The 23,836-nt window shown below is 33.6% G+C and overlaps 1 protein-coding gene and 1 pseudogene across 1 annotated transcript in view; one reads left to right on the forward strand and one right to left on the reverse strand.

Moving 5' to 3' along the window:
• MGAT4C (MGAT4 family member C) overlaps positions 1–23,836 on the reverse strand; it is a 719,604-nt gene that overhangs the window by 618,743 nt on the left and 77,025 nt on the right. Inside the window, exon 2 of the mRNA XM_034644547.1 lies at positions 18,504–18,536. The gene's annotated coding sequence lies outside the window, so the exon portion shown is untranslated. The remainder of the gene's footprint in view (positions 1–18,503; positions 18,537–23,836) is intronic.
• On the forward strand, positions 15,774–15,847 carry LOC117796530 (annotated as a pseudogene).

The following is a 23,836-nucleotide window of genomic DNA, read 5'->3' on the forward strand; positions in this document are numbered from 1 at the left end:
CCCTGCTTCTTCCTCTCCCACTCCCCCTGCTTGTGTTCCCTCTCTCGCTGGCTGTTTCTATCTCTGTCAAATAAATAAACAAAATCTTTAAAAAAAAATGGTCAACTTCTCTAATCATCAGGGAAATGTATATCAAAACAATAATGAGATATCACCTTACACCTGTCAAAATGGCTAGAATCAAAAAGAAATAACAAGTGTTGGCAAGGATGTGGATAAAAAGGAACCCTGGTGCACTGTTGGTGGGAATGCAAATTGGTGGAGCCACTGTGGGAAGCAGGATTTCAAAAAATTAAAAATAGAAATACCATATGATTGAATAATTTCACTTTTGGGTATTTAACTAAGGAAAATGAAAACACAAATTTGAAAAGGTATATGCAACCCTATGTTTATTGCAGCAATACTTACCATAGCCAAGACGTAGAAGTAACCCAAGTTTCCATCAACAAAAAATAAGACTCTTAAAGACAGAGGACTGATGGGTGGTTGCCAGAGGGGAAATGGGTGGGTAGATGGGTGAAATAGATAAGGGGCATTAAAGAAGTACAGACTTCTAGTTCCAAATTAAATAAGTCATGAGGGGCGCCTGGGTGGCACAGCGGTTGGGCGTCTGCCTTCGGCTCAGGGCGTGATCCCGGCGTTATGGGATCGAGCCCCACATCAGGCTCCTCCGCTATGAGCCTGCTTCTTCCTCTCCCACTCCCCCTGCTTGTGTTCCCTCTCTCGCTGGCTGTCTCTATCTCTGTCGAATAAATAAATAAAATATTTAAAAAAAAAATAAGTCATGAATATCAAAAGTACAACATAGTGAACACTGCCAATAAGATTGTAATAACATTGTTTAGTGACAGATGGTGACTATACTCATCATTGGTGAACACTGAATAATATGTAGAATTGTTGAATTATGTTGTATATCTGAAACTAATATAGTGCTGTATGTTAATTATATTTCAATTAAAAAGAAATTATTAATAGCACATATAAACATCTATTGTTTCAGGCTGGTTTTTTTTTTTTAAGTTTTTATTTCTTTGTCAGAAAGAGAGAGAGAGAACATGCACAAGCAGGGGGAGCAGCAGGCAGAGGGAGAGTCAGGCTCCCTGCCAAGCAAGGAGTGTGATGTGGGACTTGATCCCATGACCCTGGGATCATGACCTGAGCCAAAGAGAGATGCTTAACCAAATGAGCCACCCAGGTGTCCCAGTTTCAGGCTTTTAAACAGAAGCCGGACTCTGATATTGTATTCTTCAGTGTCTTTTATCTGTCTTGGTCTTGGACAGATTAACTGTTTGAAAGTATAAAATCAGGGCTCCTGGGTGGCTCAGTAGGTTGAACATCTGCGTTCGGCTCAGATCATGATCCCAGGCTTCTGGGATCGAGCCCCTTGTCAGGCTCCCTGCTCAGCAAGGAGTCTACTTCTCTCTCTCCCTCTCCCCTGCTTGTGCTCTCTCTCACCCTCTCTCTCTCTCTCAACTAAATAAATATTAAAAATAAATAAATAAAGTACAAAATCCATGCAATTCAACCAACAACTAATTAAGCAAACCAAGGCTATTACTACAATTTCAAAGGCAAACTTCTTTGGTATATTTATGTTACTGTTCTTAGTTTTCAAGCAACAGAATCTAAATCTAACTTTAAGACAAAGGATTTAAGTATTGCAAGGATATCAAGAGTTCTCAAAACTTATAGCAGATTTAGAAAACAAACAAACAAAAAAACAAAAACAAGTACCAAGGAATCTCCAGAAGCAAATTTTGTAGAAAACAGTTTGGTCAAGCAACCTTAAAGGAAATACGACTTTTACAGTTAATATGAATTTCCATAATAATAACACCAAAGTAACAAAGACAATATTATGAGTTGTATTTTATTGATTTATAATTGTATTCAAGGATCTGTTAAGAGTGTCCTGCTTCGATTACATCCTTTTATGTTTTAAAGGAAACTGAAAAAGTTATTAGTATTCTCTCATTGAATAACTTCTCTGTGTTCCTGAAGAACAAGTGTCTTTCTGTTGGTAGAGAACATCTTTACCAACTTAAGTTATGGGTCAGGTCTCTAGCTATGTCAGGCTTTATAAAATGGTAGGAATGGCCCCTCTGGTTTATATCACATAGGACAGGTCTATAGTTCCTACCATAACACACAATAGAAAGACTGAATACTATTAGAAATGAGTTTTTTTATGATGGACAGTAAAACGGTAAAACGTATATCTACTACAACCAATTTCCAAATTCTTCTATAAGTTGTATCAATAAGCCTGTAGAGTAGAAAATAAAGTGACAGAAAACCTTATGTGCTCATTATTATATTAATAAATACTTACAGAATAATATATAAGGGTGAGAGAAAGACTGGAAACCCAGGTATAAGGGACCTAATACTTGTACTGGGCACTTAAGATATTTCCTTTAGTTCTATCACCCTATGAGACAGATTTTATTACCCAACATTTGCTGATGAGTAAACTTGATTGGTGAGAGTGAAATTAATTTTCTTGCCCAAAGTCACACAAATGGGATGGAGTTTAGAATCCAGATAAATAGGACTCTGGGCCTCTATGAAAAAGCATAGCACATGATTTATTACTTCTAAAACATAAATGCTTTTAAGGAATAACAAAATAAACACACATTCTGTAATAACCATCCATATCGAGTGAATATTTTTCATGTTATGTGTTCCCTCATTCACACTGAACAGGCTCTTGTTTTAGGTATATTGTGGGGTGAAACCCACCTTCTCAAATTACAAGCAGAGTTAATTTAAAAATATTTCTTATAGGAAGGTACAGACATGTCCTTCAGACCCACAAGTCAGATTCAAACAGATCTTTTTTTTTCCAGTTTGAAATCATACTTTATTTTTAATGTAGCTAGAAATCCCGTAACTATATATATTTTAAGCAGAAAAGAAACTGATTTACTTTTCTTTCTTATAGCATTATTAGCACAAGAAAAATTTCTGGTTTAGAAATAATACTGAGTTTCTATGAAAATGAATGTACTTTGTGGAACGTAAAAGCACAGGACACGGTTTCACAAGACCAAATTTACTTTTACCCATTTATGGTAATAATAGAATGTACTTAGGTAATGCCTAATTAAGTAAATCAAATAAGGAATCTGGAAAGAACTGGTTTTCTTGAGTTACTCACAGCAGACAGTGGAAATTTTGAGAACACATAACAAAAAGAACACCCACAAGCTCAAATACAAGTTTATATGCTGAGTGGTTTTAAAGGGTTTAAAAAGCATGCTCAATTAGTATACAATTTTTTCTCACTTATATATGAGAGGAATTTTTTTTAAAGATCTATTTATTTTTAGAGAGAGAGAGAGAGAGCACGCATGGGGGTCGGAGGGGAGGGGCAGAGAGAGAGGGAGAGAGAATCTCAAGCAGACTTCTGGCAGAGCACTGGAGGCCCACACAGGGCTCATGTCACAACCTGGAGATCATGACTTGAGCCAAAATCAGGAGTCCAATACCTAGCCGACTGAGCCACCCAGGTGCCCCTATAACAAATGAATTTCTATCTGCTTGTATACAGCAAAGGACTAGAATCTGAAATAAACTCATTTATAACTTCCCGAAATGTGCAATTTCAGCAATGTATTCCAAGAAATTTTCTTCATTGCACCAACTGATTCTTCAAGTAAGCAAACTGATTTCTTCATTGCACCAACTGATTCTTCAAGTAAGCAAAATTCAGAGCATCTCACCTCTTGAAACCACTTTTAAACACTAACACTTTAAATTGAAAGATAGGTAGAAACCTAGCATTTCTGGTACAGTGCCTGGACTTAATAAGAGTTGAATGCAGAACAGAAAACTTATCATTTCTTTATCTTTAGAGGACTGGGAAGGAGAGAGAAGAGGTGCTGATATGATGCAGTATCTAAGAGCTGAATAGGAGAATAATGACTCTTCCATAATGCCAACAACTCCACACTGAATAAAATACATGGATCTCATCAATTTTAAAATTCATGCTGAATCAAAAAGTCCATTTTTCCTCTATCTATATCAATGCCTTCCAACCTTAGACTTACCTTTCCTGGAAAGAAAATGCCCAATTCTTTGAGGATAATCAGGTCACTTTTTTACCTACAGGAAGAAGTATTAAGGAAAAAACCCTCAACATTTATAAACCCTAAGAAATGGTTATTTTATCACAAGCAGCCATACAAGATTTATGATTAATTATGTTTTGAACACTTTTAAGAAATGCTCATAATTATAGGTGCTGAATCTATAAAGGGACTTGAGAGCTTCATAGATGTACTTACAATCACTGTCAATAGGTATATGTATAAATGTGTATATATGTATATGTGTACATATGTATATATACACATATAAAATATATGAGCAGAGAAGGAAATCTTAGAATTTATCTTTCCTATTTCTGTCTTAATACTCATGTTTGGTATAAAGATCTTCTCATATATGCACACATACAAAAGTACTAGCTCTGCAAGTTGAGCCCAGTTATTTTTTTCTGATCTTAGTGACAACTAATAATTATTAACCACTGACCTTGGTGAAACTTTTCTTCAAATAACAGTGGTTGTGAGATCATTATTCTTTATAGAATAAACAATACTAATTCCTATTTACATCACAATAGAACAGCAAAAAAAGTATAAGGACAACCAAAAGATACATTAAAAATCTTTCAAGCTCATGAACCATTAAAGTACACAAAGTTAAAAATTAGTTGTCGTTTAACACAAATTGGACATCCCTGATAATACCCCCTTTTTCACATTAACACAGGTCACTTTTGTGCTGATATAGTGATGGTAAATACTCTTGAACATCTAATGTGGACAATTTAATATTATGTTATCTTTCTAGATAGAAACTTCTCAAAACTTACCATTATCATTGTCTCTTTGGTTCCATTTCCAGGGATCTGTTCTTTCCCAAATCAGCTTCCTTAAAACTTAAACTGTTTAAAGTTCGCTTCTGACTTAAGTCAGTCTGAGAAGGGATTTAGGCACAAATAATTTGATTCTTAAGGCAGGAAGTGAAGCAGGTAAGGGAAGGATAAAGAGCCAAGAAAGGGTAAAGATATGTCTAAGATAAAGTCAATCCCTGGATCTTCCTACAAAGTTGCCTCCCTACCAGTTAGTAAAAGTGCTGTGGGTGGACTAAATTGAATGTTAACACTTGACACTTAGAAACTGGGAAATGAGGATACTGGCCTAATAGAGATGCTATGGGAACGGTAATAAAGCAGGTCTACCACATGGTTTGAAAACAGTTCACAAATGTGAACTCAAGATTTTGTGTGTAGATGGTCACTACACTGCTATACTCATGAAAAATTAGGTTTTGAATCTTACTAGTTTTCATTTTAGTCATACAGGGGTATTTTTGTTCAATAGTAGAAGATCTCTATTAACTTGGGGAAAAAAGGACAGAAGGAAAGAAGAAAATATGGAAACTAGGTAGGTTTTCACCTCACAAACTCAGTTATTTAAGTAAATCATACAAACACGCAAAGTTTTATATTTTTATACTTTGCATCTTTATGCAGATATGTAACTGGAATGGCCCAGTGCAAAATGAAAATATGGGGCTCACTATTAAAAATTATTAATAATTTCAGGGCAGCAAAAGCAGAGACATAAACCAAGAAGAGGGTCCTGTTTGACTCTGTAGGTCACATTTCCATGAAGGCTGCCCTGCCATGGGAATAAATAAATATAGTTTTTAAGTGGAGAAATTTTCTAGTTTGATATGTTGGCATATGCTAGAGATAGGTATTTATACAATATGAGAAACTATTTATAAAATAAAGCCCTTTAGATTCCAAATTTGTGGCAGTTCTCTATTTCATCCATTTATAAAATGACAAAAAAATCAGATTTAAGATTTTAGTTGAAGAGACATTTAGAGAAAAGAAACCTAAAAAAATGATATATTGAAAATATATTCAAGTTTTTTAGTATTTAAATATTTTTAGGATGTATAAATATGAAGTCTACTCTTCTTTACCTTGAATCAATAAAATATCCTAACCCAAGAAAAAAATATAATGATGGAATAGGAAATGTAAAAAGTATTTTTCAAGATTCAGATGTTTACCAGTTCTTGACCTAAGAAGAACACAATCAATACCTGACCATGGGAAGGGAAAGGAAAGGAAGGGGAGGGGAGGGATGGAAGGAAGAAGGAAAAAGAAACTTCAGAATGCATCTAAGTCAAAAGCCAAAACTCATCAAACTTGAGTGATTTCAATGCTCTAGGCTGTATATTAGCAGTACAGGATAAATGAGTCATTTGGGGAATGCAGGAATCATCTGAGTTATGTCCAACATTTCACGAGTTACATGCCCACTTCACAGAACTTTTTGTGTCATCTGATGTCACTGTGAGTCATGACGAAATTATTATTTTTGAAAAATCAGATTTTTCTTTGAGCACTAATCATTAAAACTGGGCAAAGAACATGGTGTTGTTGTGGGGGTTTTTTTTTTAATCAGATTTTCACCTTCTAGTCCACAACATAAACAAAAGTAATTTGGGCGAAAAAAGAGAGAGAGAGAGAAAGAGAGAGAGAATGAAGTATCCAGGTTCTTTTATCCAGGTATCAAGAAGGAAAAGCTCTATTAAGTTTACACAGAAAAATTATCTGCCAACAGTAGACAATATTTTCCTCCTTTGATTCCCTTCCCTAATAGAGTCTGTATTTTTCTACAACCCAATGCCTGATGACCTATGGCCATTAAGTCAGAAAATGAAAAGGTACTTTCTCACTATGAGAGTAATAATGAGCATTGATAAAATTGTTTCATGGAAAGAGATTTTGTCAAAAGGTGAGCAGCGCAACAGTTTAATCATTCTGTAATTGCCCACTATTTATTTTGAAAAATCTCTGTAAACCAACTTTTCATTTGATTTAATTACAATGAAACTGTTCTGCTCAAATACATAAGGCTACAAAACACAAACAATGGCTTCCACGGTGTTACTGTTCAGCAGCTCCGCTTCTGTTGAAGATAACAGTGTTGCCATTAACTAGTGTCTTCTTGTGTACAACAGATGGTTTACATGATGGGTTTTTTTTTCGAGATTTAATATAAAGGTAGCTATGAGACCATACAATTCCCTCTGTGAGTACTGCTGATTTTGATGAATTGGTCTTTTTTTAACTTCCAGATGACAGCATGTTCAAACAGCTGTTGAACATTTCCAACAACAAGTATTAGGTTGACCCCACCCTCTGAGGATGTATCATTTTATTCTGAAAATTTTAATTCATCTTCTTGGGTTATCACACCATATACATAAATGCACTTGCTATGGCCATAGGCTTAAAATGGGTAACATCCATTTAATCTATTTAAGGGCTTGTACCTCCATTGTAAAGATGTATATGTACACACACACACACACACACTGTATATATGGACTTGCAGAAGACTACACTTTAGGAAAGGATAGTTTCGTCAAAAAATTGACTATAGGTATACAATCTATAATTCTAAAAACAAAGTTAATATGTAAACATACATATATTATAGTTTTTTCTTTAATGTTCTTTCTTTACATATTATGGATTCTTTCTAGTATATATGAATCTAGTTCATTCTTTTTACAGATACGAGGTACTAAATATATATGTATACATATATACAGAGGTTAATATATATATTCCCCCTCCAAAATTTGATGATATGATCTATATTTTCTACCACATGATTTTATAACTAGCCATATACATGGCTCATCTTTAAACGACTATGTATTATTTCATTACATCAACATAACTGAATTAGTCTTCTACTGTCTCATTCATATACATTTAGATTTCTAATTTTGTCTTACAAAATTTACCTGGTGATCACCCATAAAAGTAGATTTATCAAATTATGTCACAATTTTTGACTATTGTTGTTAAAATGATTTTATCAAATTGTATATGATTTTTTTTAAAGATGAAAATTGGTAGTATCTTTGTTCAGGTTCTCATTTCCACAGAGATGCCTCTAGGGTTTCAGCATTAACTATGATGTTTGTTTTTGATAGATTCTCCTTATCAGTTTAAGAAAATATATTTCTCCTACTTATTTATTGTTTTTATTTGAAAATGGTTGTTAAATGTCTTTTGGCATTTACAGAAGTGACTGTTTTTGATTCTTTAATTAGTCAATGTATAAATAAATAAAATAAATAAATAAATAATAAATAAATATTCTTGACGTACATCCTACTTGGAAATTATATATTCTTTTCATAACTTTTTCTGTACATGTTAGTAACCACAGAGGGCATAGAAATGATACAAGAAAACACTGTTAAAAAGCATGTCAAAATATTTCATTGAAGAATGTTTATTATAAACAATAACTTATTAAGATAATGATACCAAATGAATTGATCAAAGAAGGATAAAATAGCAGAAAACTGAAGCCTGGGAAAGATTTTGTGATCAGAGAGAACACCAGGAAAAAAGTATCATATGATACTCATTCACTCACCAATCACTCAGTTCATCAGTCATCTGTTTGTGCCTTCATTTTATCATTTATGGATTCATCACGAAGGTATTGAGCTCTATTTTGCAAAAAATACTGTGATCTACTCTGTTCTATCACAGGAGGAGAGAATAATATGTATGCCAAACAAAAATAAATACAAATAAAGCTCTTTTGGGCATACAAAGTAATTTTAGACAGTTATGGTAGAAGACAACTGTAGAAGGTACACATAGTGAGCAAAAAGTAATCAGAATAAGATTGTCTCATATATTTTGACATATTTGAGGGATGACTGTGAAGTTGTAAGAATTCAACTATAAGTCACAGGAAAATTTATCTCATTACATTAGTGTCAAGCCTTGTGTAATTATATATAATAATTTCTAAATAGCTCCTCAATTTAAAGTAAATATAAAAATAATACTAAAACGGTAAGTTTCAAATGATTTAGAGATGTTTACCTACATATAAAATCTTTTACAGAATTGACCTTGTTACTTTTTGGTGTATGTGTGAACATAAAGAATGGGGAAGTAAATGAGTATCACAGAAAAACATTTCAGAATTTAGGCTCTTAGTTATTATTCCCATGTTCTTTTATTTCCCTCAATATTTACTGTACACATACCCAAAAAGTCTCTTCCTTTTACTTTGGAACTTTGGTATACTTCATCTGATTTATTTGATATCATAAATCAACATCAGTTTTAGGTTATTATTCTGGATTATGAATACCTAAAGTTTACTAGTGATGATATCTAAATTTCAAGAGAGAAAAGACTGACCTTTATAAAAAATATACTTTCAAATCACATGGTTTTAATGTGTTTCTGATAGAGAAACAGTGAACAAAACTAGGTTCTGGGTTTTTATTTCTTTGTTTCAATTTATTCACCTGAAGTTAATTGATTTATATATAATCTAAGAACGATTGATTTGGGCAGATGACAACATAATGTGTTAGTATGCTTAATTTTGCTTGTTGCTGTTATAAAAAAAAAGTTCTAGTAGTTTTCTAAAAAGTAGGACATAAGTTGCCTCCTAATTACCAATAACATTTATAAACCAACATCAATCTGATACAGGAGGTACTCCTAGACATTAAACAGGACAACATGTGCCAAATTAAATTAAATAAGTACGAAAATTAAGAAACCATATTGATAAACAGCATGCAACCTAATTTTGTTTTTAGATAGTCATCTACTCTCTTTGCTTCATAAGTTGGCTCTACCTAATATTATCTTTTTTATTCTTCTGTTGATGTACATTAGTCCTTCAAAGCAAATGTGACAAAATATAAATTATCTCATCTTGTTTAGCAACTTGCCCTCACAAAAAAGAGTGTAATGTTAAAATAAAAATCAGTTATAGAAGGGCAAATATACTGGCATGCCAGATCTATTCAGCTTTAACAATTCCTTTACTTCCTGAAAAATGAAAGAGGCAAACCCATCTAGAAGTTATAGTTTTCAAATCAATTTATATGTCATTGTACTATGTAAAGTTTGTTTAAAAAAAAGAAGAAAAATGGATTTAATCTATTTTAATCCTCTGTGCAATGGATGTCCTATTCCTCTGATAAGTGGTAGCTGTCAACTGATGACAGATATATGCCTTGTAAGAGTGACATGCCAATTACCAAAAAAAAAGATAATGTCTAGTATATTTGAAAGTTAAGTCCAGAATATGATGAGGCACTAACTTACCTAGACTTCCAGTAGAAACACCATTACGTTAGCATTGGGCATGTGGGCAAATCTCTTGCCTATTAAACATGTAGTTAATGCTTCTCATCTCCTAGCAATATACATTATATTCTGAGCTGTTTTCATTGTTCTGGTGATAGATTTGCATTATCCAATACTGAAGACAGATTTGGACTAATCCTCTCACGGTTTTTCACCATTTGTGACAACCAGCATTTGAAGGAGAATTGTTAGGAAATATAGCACTGTCAATGGCTCCAAGATGAAAACAAAATCAACTCATTGCCTCTCTTTTTGGCCAAGCTCCTCTGGACTATTAAACAATTTACAAAAGTAAACAAACAAGTAACTGTAGTTATCACAATGTTCCTTGTTCAAAAATAAAAGTTTGAAACAATTGTAATAAGTTACAATGGAGTACCCAGAACCCCTTCTTAAATGACTTATATAGGAATATGAAAAGTGAAAAATCGGGACTATAATGCCAGTAGTTTAAAATATTCATGCTGAAGAAGAAAACAAGGATTCTTTTTAAAATCTAATGTCCCCTTACTCTAAACCCTAACCCTTTTGTTCCTTTTCCATGAGTAAAAATTCTGATAGTGTTTCCTTTCTGAATTGTTAAGTTACCATGCAATTATTATCATCAAAATTTGAAGAGGTAGATTATACTGTCAGAAATGTACAGCATATCCCATGAGTCTCAATTAGTAATTGTGTCCTCATAAGTAATTTTAAAAGCTCCAAATGCTAAATCATGGGGTTATCTGAGGGACAAAACTCATCTCTTGGAAAGCCATTCATTTATAAAAAATTTTTTCTTATTGAAATAACCCAAAATAATGAAAAATCAGTTAAAGCATGAAATAAGAGAAACAAAGTACCAGAAACAAAACAATTCATGAAGGTGAACTTCAATAACTGCGTAACTTAATGGAGCTCTAGTCCTGTGTACTTACAAAAGTATGAAGAGCATGAACATTTTGATGATTTTGTGAACAGTGCATCTAATCCTGGAATGTGCTTGTTTCAGTAATGTTTCTACTTCATGGTTTACTATTAATGGGCTTGATATAAATTCTTGACTATTTAGATTATAACATTTTATACTTTTTCTTTCCCAAGGCTTTTTTTTCTCCTACCATTCTTTCCCTAAGATTATCTAAACCAGTGATGCTCAGCCAGGATTTGGAGATTTGGACATGTCTAGAGCCATTTTTGGTAGTTATAACTAAGGGGATTATGTGCCATTGGCATCTAGTAGAACAGGGAGCTGGTAAACTTTTAACAATACACAGGGAAGCCCCCCACAACAAAAATTATCTGGCCCCGAATGTCAGTAGGACTACTTTGAGGAATCCTGATCTGAACCATAATGGTAAAATAAACTCTGTAACTGGTTCATCTTTTATGCATTTTTCTAAAGGAAAAATGCTCTCAATATTTCATAGTTCTTGTTCTGGTTATCTACTTCTGTGTAACAGCCAAAAACAGTGACCTAAAACAATAATTAAATGAATAAAAAATGAATAAATAATTAAAATGAATCCCTTCAGTCACATCAAGGACACAGATGGTTAAGAGCTAGAAAATAAAGACGGAATATTTAAAGACTTCTTTGGAGAAAGTTGAACACTAAGTTGTATACTTTGTCTTCCCCCACAATCCCTCCTATGTTCAATACTTCAAAAAGTGGAGGGTAAAACTAATGTAAGTCAGTGAAAGGAAGTTTAACAGACCAATCAAGGAATTGGGTATGTGTCACCAAAGGGGGTATGACACTAACGTGGTTCCTGACTTATGCTTGAGAAAGCTAAAAGGGAAATAGCACAAGGTTGCAGGAGCAAGACCACACCACTTGCCCTAATGCAAGGTTAAAAAGTACAAGAATCTGCTGTACCAGGTATGGATCTAGCAATAGGAGCACTGGCCTGCAGTCATTTGAAATGCTATCTTGGGGTGCCTGGGTGGCACGGCGGTTAAGTGTCTGCCTTCGGCTCAGGGCGTGATCCCGGCGTTATGGGATCGAGCCCCATATCAGGCTCCTCCACTATGAGCCTGCTTCTTCCTCTCCCACTCCCCCTGCTTGTGTTCCCTCTCTCGCTGGCTGTCTCTATCTCTGTCGCATAAATAAATAAAATCTTTAAAAAAAATAAAAAATTAAAATGCTATCTTGTCCAAAATGATGACCTAGCAACAAAAGAGCCACAGAAATGATCCATAAGAACAAAGAAAGCTTGACTGAAACAATGCATCTGGCCTAGAAGGCATGAGTTCACCTTTAAAGTGTCCTTATCTGCTTTCTTTTCCCTCCTCTTCTCCTTTGATCATGGCGACTGAAGAGTCCTTAGCTAAAAGCTGAGTTGGTTGAGGGAATGCAAGCTAGGAAAGAATGAAAAATCATGTGGATGGAAGTAGAGACTATTATGCTAAGCGAAATAAGTCAATCAGAGAAAGACAATTATATGATTTCACTTGTATGTGGAATTTAAGAAACAAAACAGAAAATCATAGGGGAAGGGAGGGAAAAATAAAATAAGACAAAATCAGAGAGGGCAACAAACCATAAGATACTCTTAACTATAGGAAACAAACTGAGGGCTGCTGGAGGGGAGGTGGATGAAGGAATGGGGTAACTGGGTGATGGGCATTAAGGAGGGTATAATAAGCACTGGGTATTATATGCAACTGATGAATCCCTGAACTCTACCTCTGAAACTACTAATACAATACATGTTAATTAATTGAGTTTAAATAAAATAAAATAGAATAAAAGATTCATTCCTCTGCCTTATATTATGGGGTCCATAAGGAGAAAGGGAAAATATTTAACTTTAAATTACGTTCCACATTTGATTACTATGCGGGGTTAGGCAATTCAGTTTTACCAAACTGGAATTGTGTTTTTGTCTTAAAGTGACCACAAGGCATCTGATAACATAAGATTGATCAAAATTATAATAATAAAAACAAAACAATACAGAAACCATGGGGCCTGCCAGTGGATTCTAAATATATTCTCAATTGTGCAAGTCCATCCTACTGATAATATACAGCATGCCGTGCTTCTGTATTTTAAAAGAGTAGATACAAAGATGTTACAACATTTAGTGTGGGTAAAATCATTACCCCAGATATTATTAATCTCATGTAATTCAATGAAAGAAAGAATTGTGGATAAAATTTATTTGCATGGTCTTTCTAAATCACCCAATATGTTAACTACATACATCTTAGATCAAGCAAATACCGACATAAATAAAAAGGGCAGTAAATAGAAGAATCTTATGGATGGGTGAGCATTTTAGCACATTGTAGTCGCTGTTTAATAATGGTTCTCTTCTCCCATCAGGCATCTCAAGAACTAGAGAAATGAGGTTAACAGCAGGAGGAAGGGCAATGTAAACTATGCATACCAGGAAACAAGCAGGGTGTAAAATGAAAGAGAAGGAATGCTAGCATTGATGCAGGTCACAGAAGATTCAATGTATGCAGCTTCTCCAAAGATCCCAAAAGACACGGAAGAACAGAGCCAATATCCATAGAACAGTCACATGTCTGACATAGAGGTCAATTCTTTAGATGCTAAAAAAGAACTGACACTTGTAATTCTGCTACTGGATCTTTTCTTATAATTAACTTAACCACAAAAAATCAAATACACATTCACACACATACTCACATTGTAAAAATATGTATCTAAATGGCTCATTTTCCCCGACTTTAACAAATTTTGTGCAGTCTAGGTCTTGGTCACGCAACATTTAGATTCAGTTACCATACTGTTATCAAGGACACCTCAGAGAATGACATGGAAGCCCCAAAATATCATATTCCACCAAGTCAATATTTTTCCTGGATTTATCAAGAATCAATCTCAAAATAACAATCATTTTTTAAAAAGTGAATATATTGACAAATGTTACTGAAAAGATTCTAGGTCTCAAACCATGACATAGGGATTCCATTTCTATTCATGTCTCAGGTTTGCTTTACTCTGTTCCTTTATAATAGCAAGTAAGGACAAAAGTAGTAACCTAACTTGTATTTCTCACATAGCCCAATACCAATCTGACCAAATGGTATAGTGGACTCCAATTTTAAAGACCAGAGTCATATGTCCATCCCCTATTATGCTGTTGGGAGTTATGAAGGGATGGGAGCTGGGTCCCCACTAATTGATACACATGTAATGAATTGGGTTATTTTAGTGGGAAAGATATGGTATACATATGAAAAACACAGGTCTGCCATATTCCTATACATGCTAAACTCAGGGGTCCTCATGCTTATTATTCCTGCCTTTTTTTTCTTTAAGAATTTATTTATTTATTTATTTATTTATTTATTTATTATTTATTTATTTAGAAAGTGTGTGCAAGCAGGTGGAGGGGCAGAAGGAGAGGGAGAGAAATCTCAAGCAGACTCCACACTGAGTGCATAGAGCCTGATGTGGGGCTCTATCTCACAACCTGGAGATCATGACCTGAGCCGAAATCAAGAGTCTGACACTAAACCAACTGAGCCATCCAGTCACCCCTTATTCCTGCTTCTTGAAAAGAATATGGAGATGTATGTGCTGCATTGAGGTTGAAGTCATGTTCCAAGTCTTTAAAGCAATTTTATACACTGATAGCCCCATTACACAGTGTTTTATATAACAATTAGCTAAGAAATTTGGTTCCTCTTACTCTTTGAATTTTGAGAATATCAAAAAACTAATGTTGCCAGGTTCATCACTGTTCCTTAGAAATTCATAATTACACATTTCACAAAATACTATTAATTCTCTGAATTTGTTAAAAAAAATAAAATGTAACAACTACAATAAAGTTTACTGGTAAACATGCAAGAAACATGTAATTAAATTTCTCACCTCTGCAAACATTTCTGAAATCGAATGTTTGCAAATTGAGTACATATATGTCTTAACTTAGGTAACAATCAAAAGAGGAAAGCAAAAGAGAATCAAGGCACTTTGGGGCTTTCGAGAATAAGTCTTCTGTATAAGCACATGTAAGTTTTTCCTTTATTCAGACATAATCTGCACAATATCCATGCATTGTAAATTCACTTTTTATAAGATGCTGAAAAACTCCAAACCTGAATAAAAATGCATTTTCATAGATTTTTACTACACATGATTTTTTAAAAATATGAAATACTTTCATTGTGATCCAAAATAAACACTTTGTCATTAATTATGATTCAAAATGGTTAATGGTAAATTAGCACCCAATTAATCATTCTTTGTAAATCTTTACTTTGTGACGTGTAAAGTGCAAGATGCAACAATCTTTAATGATCTCTTTAACACTGCCCTTCCCCAAATTGTGAAGATTTCCTTAGCTGAACTTTGACAGACAGAATTATAGGCATTCCTAATAATTTTCTAAAATGAAATCTTTACTCATTAATATGTGTTTCAAAAATTGGGTAATCCAATGCTTTAAATTTATTACTAACACTACCAGAGCTATCTTTTGGGGCATCCACTTTCTCTGGTCTAAAACCTTATAAAGACTGTTTAAGCATTAATTGTATATATACATTGATTATGAAGACTATACTTTCAGGGATCATTTCTATAGTTTGTTACATTGATTATGATATATACCATATGCATTACATATACCACAATCAATGTGCATATATGTATATAAAACAATGTATTTTATATTTGTAAATTCATAATGGCCCAAACTTCCCCATCACATATACAATACCAACAGTTACAAATTAATTTCTTTATGTGACTGCAGAAAGAAAATAAGATGTGCTAATTTTGGGAAATGCAGTTTACTATTAGTGAAATGTCATTTTAATAATGTGAACATAAGTAAATTATTTGTCCAATTACTGAAAGTTTACATATCAACACAACTTTAAAAGGATCTCTCATAGTACTATTATATTAATAAAGATCATGGACTTAAAATTCAAATTTCTGGATGTTGTTACATTATCTCCTACCATATATTATTATACACTATAAAAGAAGAGATTGAAACAGAGGAATCTACTTCTTAAAATCTAGAGTACACCAGATTTTCCTCTATTTTCCCTAGTTTTTAATGAGGGAGAAGCTATGTGAAAACTAATAATTACTTAACTGGTTCTCCACTGATTGTTTACCAGTTTTCACGGAACTTAAACAAGTTAGGTATAAGTAGTAATGATTTGGAGTTAGACTAAGACAAAAGACTCCACAAGAAATTGGATAGACACAGCGACTAAAATTCTTTCTTATTTTGTGTACTCACTTGCAATCAGCACAGCTGTGTTTAAAATACTTTAGACAGGGGTCCCTGGGTGGCTCAGTCAGTTAAGCATCTGCCTTTGGTTCAGGTCATGATCCCAGTGTCCTGGGATCCAGCTGCATGTTGGGTTCCCTGCTCAGTGGAGAGCCTGCTTCTCCCTCTCCCTCTGCCCCTCCACCCCCATTCATGAGCTCTCTCTCGCTTTGCTCTCTCTCTTAAATAAATACATAAAATCTTTTTTTTTTTTAAGATTTATTTATTTATTTATTAGACAGAGACAGCCAGCGCGAGAGGGAACACAAGCAGGGGGAGTGGGAGAGGAAGAAGCAGGCTCCTAGTGGAGGAGCCTGATGTGGCGCTTGATCCCGGAACGCCAGGATCACGCCCTGAGCCAAAGGCAGATGCTTAAGGACTGCACCACCCAGGCGCCCCAATACATAAAATCTTTAAAAAAAAATAAAATAAAATTCTTTAGACAAATAGTATGACTTTCTAATACAATGGTGAAGAACTCTGCATTTCAAAACAAGCTCCTGACTGAGGTTAAAACAGATTCTAAGTTGCATTATGGTTGCATTTTTCCTATAGGAATTAACCATTTGTTTTACTTCTCTGAAGAAATGTGATAGAAAACACTTGAATAGTTGAGGAAACATACATTCACACACCAAAGCTTTCACAGAAGAATATTAATGTCTAAAGATTACAGATCCTTCTCTAATTAACAGTAGAGAATATACTCCAATAGATGTTTCTCTCAAAATTTCAAATAATCATCACAGCAACATAATTTATCATCTGACAGTAGCTAGTTTGAGGCACTGGAATTTTGAGTGAAATCACCTCATGATAAACTATACCTTCCTCTTACAATTTTAAACTAACTGTATCAAATTAGATCATAAGGAAGTAACATGAACCCACATTATCTTCATTTTTCCATAGCAAAATTTTCAACAATGTTAAGACGTAACATTACAGATGTAGGATGCCAATATCCAGACAGCAGATCAGATAGAGATCTAAAATTATGAATTACCCATCTGAAAAAAATAGTCTGTGTAAATTTACAGTTGACAATACAATAGTAATAATATATTTCACATGGCTGAATTGCTTCTGGATTCACTCGCATGAAGAAATGTGTCTGTCCACATTAAATAAAAATACTTCATTTCTTTTATTAGACAAAGGGAACTATAGAATTCAATTTTTTTTTCTTTTTTTGCTATAGATTCTAGCAATACAACCCTGATTAGAGCTTAGTTTAGTAAATCACTGGTGGGTGTGTATGTAATATATAAATAAGAAGTAAATATATATACACACATATAAAGAAAATGAAGATTGCCTATAATTCTATCTGTGGGAGTTAGCCATTGTTAATATATTTGGATCCACATGCTTCTGGTCTTTCCCCGTGTTTTATTACAAAAGACAGATGAAAACAGTGTGTGTGTGTGTGTGTGTGTGTGTACACTCTCCCTTCCAATATTTTTTTATTGTTCATATTTAATATATATAATATGTAAGTAACATCAAATCTAATTTTATAATATAAAAATTACATGAAACATAATGCATAGATAAACACCATCTTGAATTGATGGTTTTAGCTAATTTTTGATGATTTTAAATTAACTTGAAAATGTAAAAGTATAGTGAAAAGGTGTAAAATTCTAAATATTCTGGCAAAAATGGTCCTGAATCAAAGTACTTGAATGTTCATGAGAGACTGCCAAGGTCTTAAAAGTATATTTTCCATTTGGGTTAAAATGCTATGGCCTGCCTGTAAAAACTGTAACGTATATTATATTTTAACCCACTCTGAGTTAAAATTATGGAAATGTTCCATTGCAATCACAACCCAAATTCATTTTTCTTCATTTTTACTTCTCTTGAACCCTAATTTTTTTTATCTTTGATAGTGTTAAATTCAAGTTCTTCCACTTTAGTAGACTAAGTGCCTAAAACGAAGTCTCAACACATAAAATTTGACTCACAGTTTCAAAATAGTATATAGAACTTACCCATCCAAGAAGGATGTAACAGCAGCTGAGAAGCTGTCAAGGAGAAAAATGCCAGAAGGATTAATAAATCATATTGCTGTAACATGACTTTGAGAATTATGAACAGCTATGTAAAAATTAGGTTGCTAGTAGTCAGATGGCTTAGCTTCTTTTAGCCTTGGTAGGAGAATGGTGTACATTTATCTTCTGTTATACACTGGTAAGTAGCTGGCAAGCTTGGTATATATAAACATTACTTAAACACGTTATGATTGGCTTGGATCCAGAAAACGTCCTCGGACATTACCATTAGCTATCAAAGATCTTAAATATTGCTGGAAATGTTTGAAGAGGCAAAGGAAAGCCAGAAGTCAAAGAAAGACAATAATAGCAAGAAAAATAGAATGGATAATTAGGAATTAAACATGCACACTTAATGACATAAGAATTTTAAAACAAATTAATGAAACCCAAAAGTCTATGTGGTTCGTAAGAAAGAGCGAACAAATTAAAACAGAAGGGAAATAAATATCTTAAACAACGGCTTCCTAAGTAGTATTTTTTTTATTTTTTAAATTCTTTTAATGCTATTTACAAATAGAAACTAATCTTCCCAATATATTTTCCCTGTTATACATGAAAGAGGGTATGCTATTATTCTACTGTCATTACCTGTGACCCTATTAAAAACAAACAAAAAACTGACATAACCATCAAGAAAAAAAAAAATGTTAAAGAAAAACCTCACTGAACTGTCATTCCCCTCACAATTGAGTAAAGCTTTTGAGAAAGTCAAGCAATAACTTAGCTATGATGTGCTACCTTTGGTTAGCTGCTTTAACAATGCTCACACAATTAAGGTAGTTTACTGATAAGCAAATTTCATCAAGAGTTAACCATAATAATAAAATAATATTTCCAAAACAAAGTATATGAGGAATGAGATGTTTTTACAAGTGTCATAAATAAGAGAGTTTTTGAATTTTAGTCCGTTCATATGATTCTACCTTGCACTGCCTAAATTGATAATTCTTTTTTATGAACACATATTAAATATAGTCAAGAAGCAAGGAAATCAAGGTTGCCTGTAATTCTATCATTGTTAATATGTGGATATACATGCTTCTGGTCTTTTCCCCATGTTTTATTACCAAAACCAAAGCCAAAACCAAACCAAACCAAACAAACAAAAATGCTTTCCACACTAAATTCAGTTGTGTTAAAATAAATGCAACATTTTAATTTTTAAACCAAGCCAAACCAAAACAAAACCTCTCTTGCCAAATATTCACATAAAGATATACAAGGAATGGATGTTCACTATAATCCCACTCAATAATTGAATGCTAAATTTGCTGCACGTCATACCAGATTTTTTCTAAGCACATACCAACGTGTTTAACATTGTTATCTAATGAACAAATATATTTCTACAGACAGCTATAGTTAAAAAGCACACTATTTTCCAACCAACTTTTTTAACACTGTATCTTAGATATTTCAATATCGATTCAAACACATCTAATTATTTACTGTTTATATACTTGTAATAAAAGGACAAAATGATTAGTTTATATAATTTTTGGTAATAGACTAATGCACTTTAACAAGAACTGTCAATTATTAGTTTTTATAGTTAAAACAAGACTAAATCAGTTTTACAGGAAAACAAGGAGAAAGACCTTAAAGAGAATTTATGTCAGATGCAATTTGCAATGATGGATATTATCGTTAAGAAAATAAAATTGCGTAAGTAAGGAAGCCAAGGACTTACTCAGCAGAAGGCAGGTCCGTAAGGTGTAATCCTGAAAAGAATACAGCTGAAAAGTGAATATTAGGAGATTAATTCTGAAGTAGATTTTCCAAAGTTAATGCTAAGAAGTACAAGACGTTATCTGCCAAAATCGAGAATCAGAGCATTTGAAACATAGGAGTTATTCCAACACTGTTGAATTTTCATCTCAACTAATTTATTTTTGTCAATTTTATTAAGAAAACTAAAATTTGTGTTAAAATTACCATGTTAGAAAGACTCAAGAGGATGACATGCATTTGAAAAATAAGTTAATCTCATAATAAAAGCCCTAAAAAGATGTTATACATCACTTTCACCTAATATCCATGAAAGCATTCCCCAAAATGACAGTACAGTGTCTATATTAGTTTTTCCTCAGGTGTTGTCTTTGTTTTCTTTGCAATTTAAAATATTCAGTCTATACATACTTCAATAGCTGGTGTGCTATTGTTGTTCTTAATAGCACTTTTAGAAATGACACGCTTTTGCTGTTCAACCAGAATTTGTAAAAATAAATTACCTCTCAATTTTTTTGAGATTAATCATGATATAGTTTCTTTGTTAAATCTTAGGTGATTGAAAAATAAATCACATGTGCCATAAATATCCTTTGAACCACAAGCATTGGAAATTGACATTACAGTGTGGATTTTTCATCTTGACAGCTTCTTGTAGGAGCCAACTCGCCCCAGATTTTCTTTAAAGAAGAACAGGATAAATCTGGTCAAACATAAAGAATAAAACAAAGTACTTGTTTATTGCTATAAAGAAATCCACTGTGGATCAGTTTCCATATGAGATGTATTCCAATGCTACTGGATAGGTTGGAAATTTCAACCATAAAAATTAGCAGTAATTTCACTCTTTTTGAAGGGCCAGAATACAGGGACTTTACTTTAGGGAAACAATTGTACTTCACTTGTTCTAAGGGTAGGAAAACAAAAAACACAAGAAGAAAATAATATATAGTCTTTTCAGGGCACAGATAAAAACATATTTTTCAATGTTATTTAATAGTGAATGCTTCTGCCAATAAAAATCTCAATGCCATAATCTATGCTTGTTTTTTCAATGTAGGAGTCAGATAAAAGGAAAAACCCTGTTTTAAAATGCTTAGCCCACGAAATAGTATCACTATGCAAATATGTGATATGCGGTCATAACAAAGGTAAGATGGGCAATTTTATTCTGTAGAAGTACAGAAAAAGTCAGAGAAGGAGCCCTCCTGAGGTTTTAGAATGTATATATTTCAGTAAAGCTAACCTTCAGTAAAATATTGTTTTGCTTTTGGAGAGGGAATTATGTTCTGCATATGCTATGGTCAGAAAATGTCATAGGGACAGGGAATTAAAATAATACATCAAAATAAATATAGAAAAGTTAAGGGAGATGCTAAATTAGGGATCATGGTTATAATCTTCCTCTCCTTTCAAAAGTGTCTTTATTGTATCAGATAATATGTAATAAACTATTATTGTATAATAAGTGTTACGCTTATTCATCAGCTATGTTCCTCTCCTCCACAATCCTACAAAGTAGTTTTTATACATTTCACTTTAGATGTGGGAAAACTGAGGAAAAGACAGACATAGTAATTTGCTTTCAGTCTAGTAGCTAGTGAGTATCAGAGTCAGAAGTGAATTGAAATTATTTGATTCCAGTGGCTGTACTTTTGATTCCTGGATACATGATCATGATAACCATGTGTGCAGAACTTTCAGAGTTTCTAAGAAATTTTCATGCCTGTGATCTCATTTTCCCCTTATACCCTGATATTCTATCTGTGGGATGGCTGCTGTTCTGTATAATAGAAACACTAAAAATGTGTCTGAATTTTAGGAGTGAATTTTAGGAGTGAATAGGTCCAGAGTTCATGATAAGATCAGCTGAGGTTCCTGCTGCAACTGCATCACCTAATGAGGCTTCTGTTACCACCCTGTAGGTTGTTTTGTTTTTCTTTTTGTTTTTTCCCCCCAAGAACACACTCAAGTAAACTTCCTGCATGTAAATGTATATCTCAGAGCCTGTCTCCAGAGACTCTGACCTTAAACAGTAGTTTCAATATCAAACCAATCTTTTGAATCTTTCTAGCTAAATCTTTCTGGTCTCTTTAATAATCTCTTGCTATTTTCTTCTTCTCAGTTCTATATATATATATTTTTAAGATTTTATTTATTTATTTGAGAAAGAAAGAGCACAAGCAGGGGGAGGGGGAGGGGCAGAGGAAGAGGGAGAAGCAGACTCTCAGCTGAGCAGGGAGCCTGACTCAGAGCTCCATCCCAGGACCTTGGGATCATGACCTGAGCCAAAGGAAGATGCCTAACTGACTGAGCCACCCAGGCGCCCCATCTTCTTCTCAGTATTTTAATTTATTTATCCAACCTATGAAGCAAATTTATTTTGTATATTCAGCTTTGATATTCTGACTCCTTTTTGGAGACTCTAGCTGTGGTATCTTATTTCCTTGGGTGTTTTGTGATTTTTATTATAAATCTGTATTTCTTAAAATTTTACTTAGGGGAATTATTTGTGGCTTGGACTAAAGACAGTTTCTTTCAGATAAAGTTCACAATTATTTCTGCCAGGTGACTGGGGAGCTATACCAACCTCAGACCACTTTAAACTGTAGTGTTGCATTAAAGTGTTTCACATCACCTAAGTAAGGTAATTTCAGGCTATAATCCAATATAAGGGTTGGTTTTTAGCTAGGATTATTTTTCCCTTTTATTCAGCACTAGGATTTAAGATAGGAATATCTTCTTATAAAACCGTCAGTGAATGTACATTTACATATTTTTTACACTTACATCAAGGGACTAGACAATTTGCTGGACCCAGCTTTATGACAGGATTATAGTCTTTTAGCCTTCCTAACTTAAGAAAGTACTTATCTATTTTCTATGCTCTCCAAATCGATGAAAACTAAAACTCAAGTCACTGGAATTTACAATTGCTCTCAAGATGGAAGATAGGATCAACATATTGCTTATTACTTTTCATTTTCTCCTTTCATTTAGTTTTGCCTCGGAGTATTCCTTACTTTCTAGTCAGCTCATCAATACATTTAAATATGTTAATCTATTCAGCATTTATAATCTTGCCCCAAAGAGAGGGCAGATCACTTTTTCTGTCCTACTGCAGAAATGCAAATCTCTCCCTCTAATCTTCATCAAGTATCTTCACCTTTAACATGTGGTCCTTTTTTTTCCCCAGCCCAGCCAGCTGGGAGGAATGAAAACAGAGACCTAAAAGCAGATATGCTAAATCTTTGGTTATTATTTTAATGAAAGCTATGTTACTAATACAACAAAGAGTTGGAAGAACGGAAACATTAAATTGCTCTTCCCCCTCATTCGAATAATAAGAATAATTACTCCTTTTGGTACAGAAAAAAGTTGAACAATGTGTTGGAGATAATCCTTTAGACCCCGAGGGACCTAAGGAAAAGTTTTATGCATTGTCTTTTCTGTTCTTAAATCAGTAAAAATTAAAACGGGTATTTACAAAAATTACTCAACAGTCTGGGGACCCATGAATAAAGGATACATTTACCCTAATC

The sequence above is a fragment of the Ailuropoda melanoleuca genome, chromosome 15 (assembly GCF_002007445.2).
Source record: "Ailuropoda melanoleuca isolate Jingjing chromosome 15, ASM200744v2, whole genome shotgun sequence".
Lineage (NCBI taxonomy): Eukaryota > Metazoa > Chordata > Mammalia > Carnivora > Ursidae > Ailuropoda > Ailuropoda melanoleuca.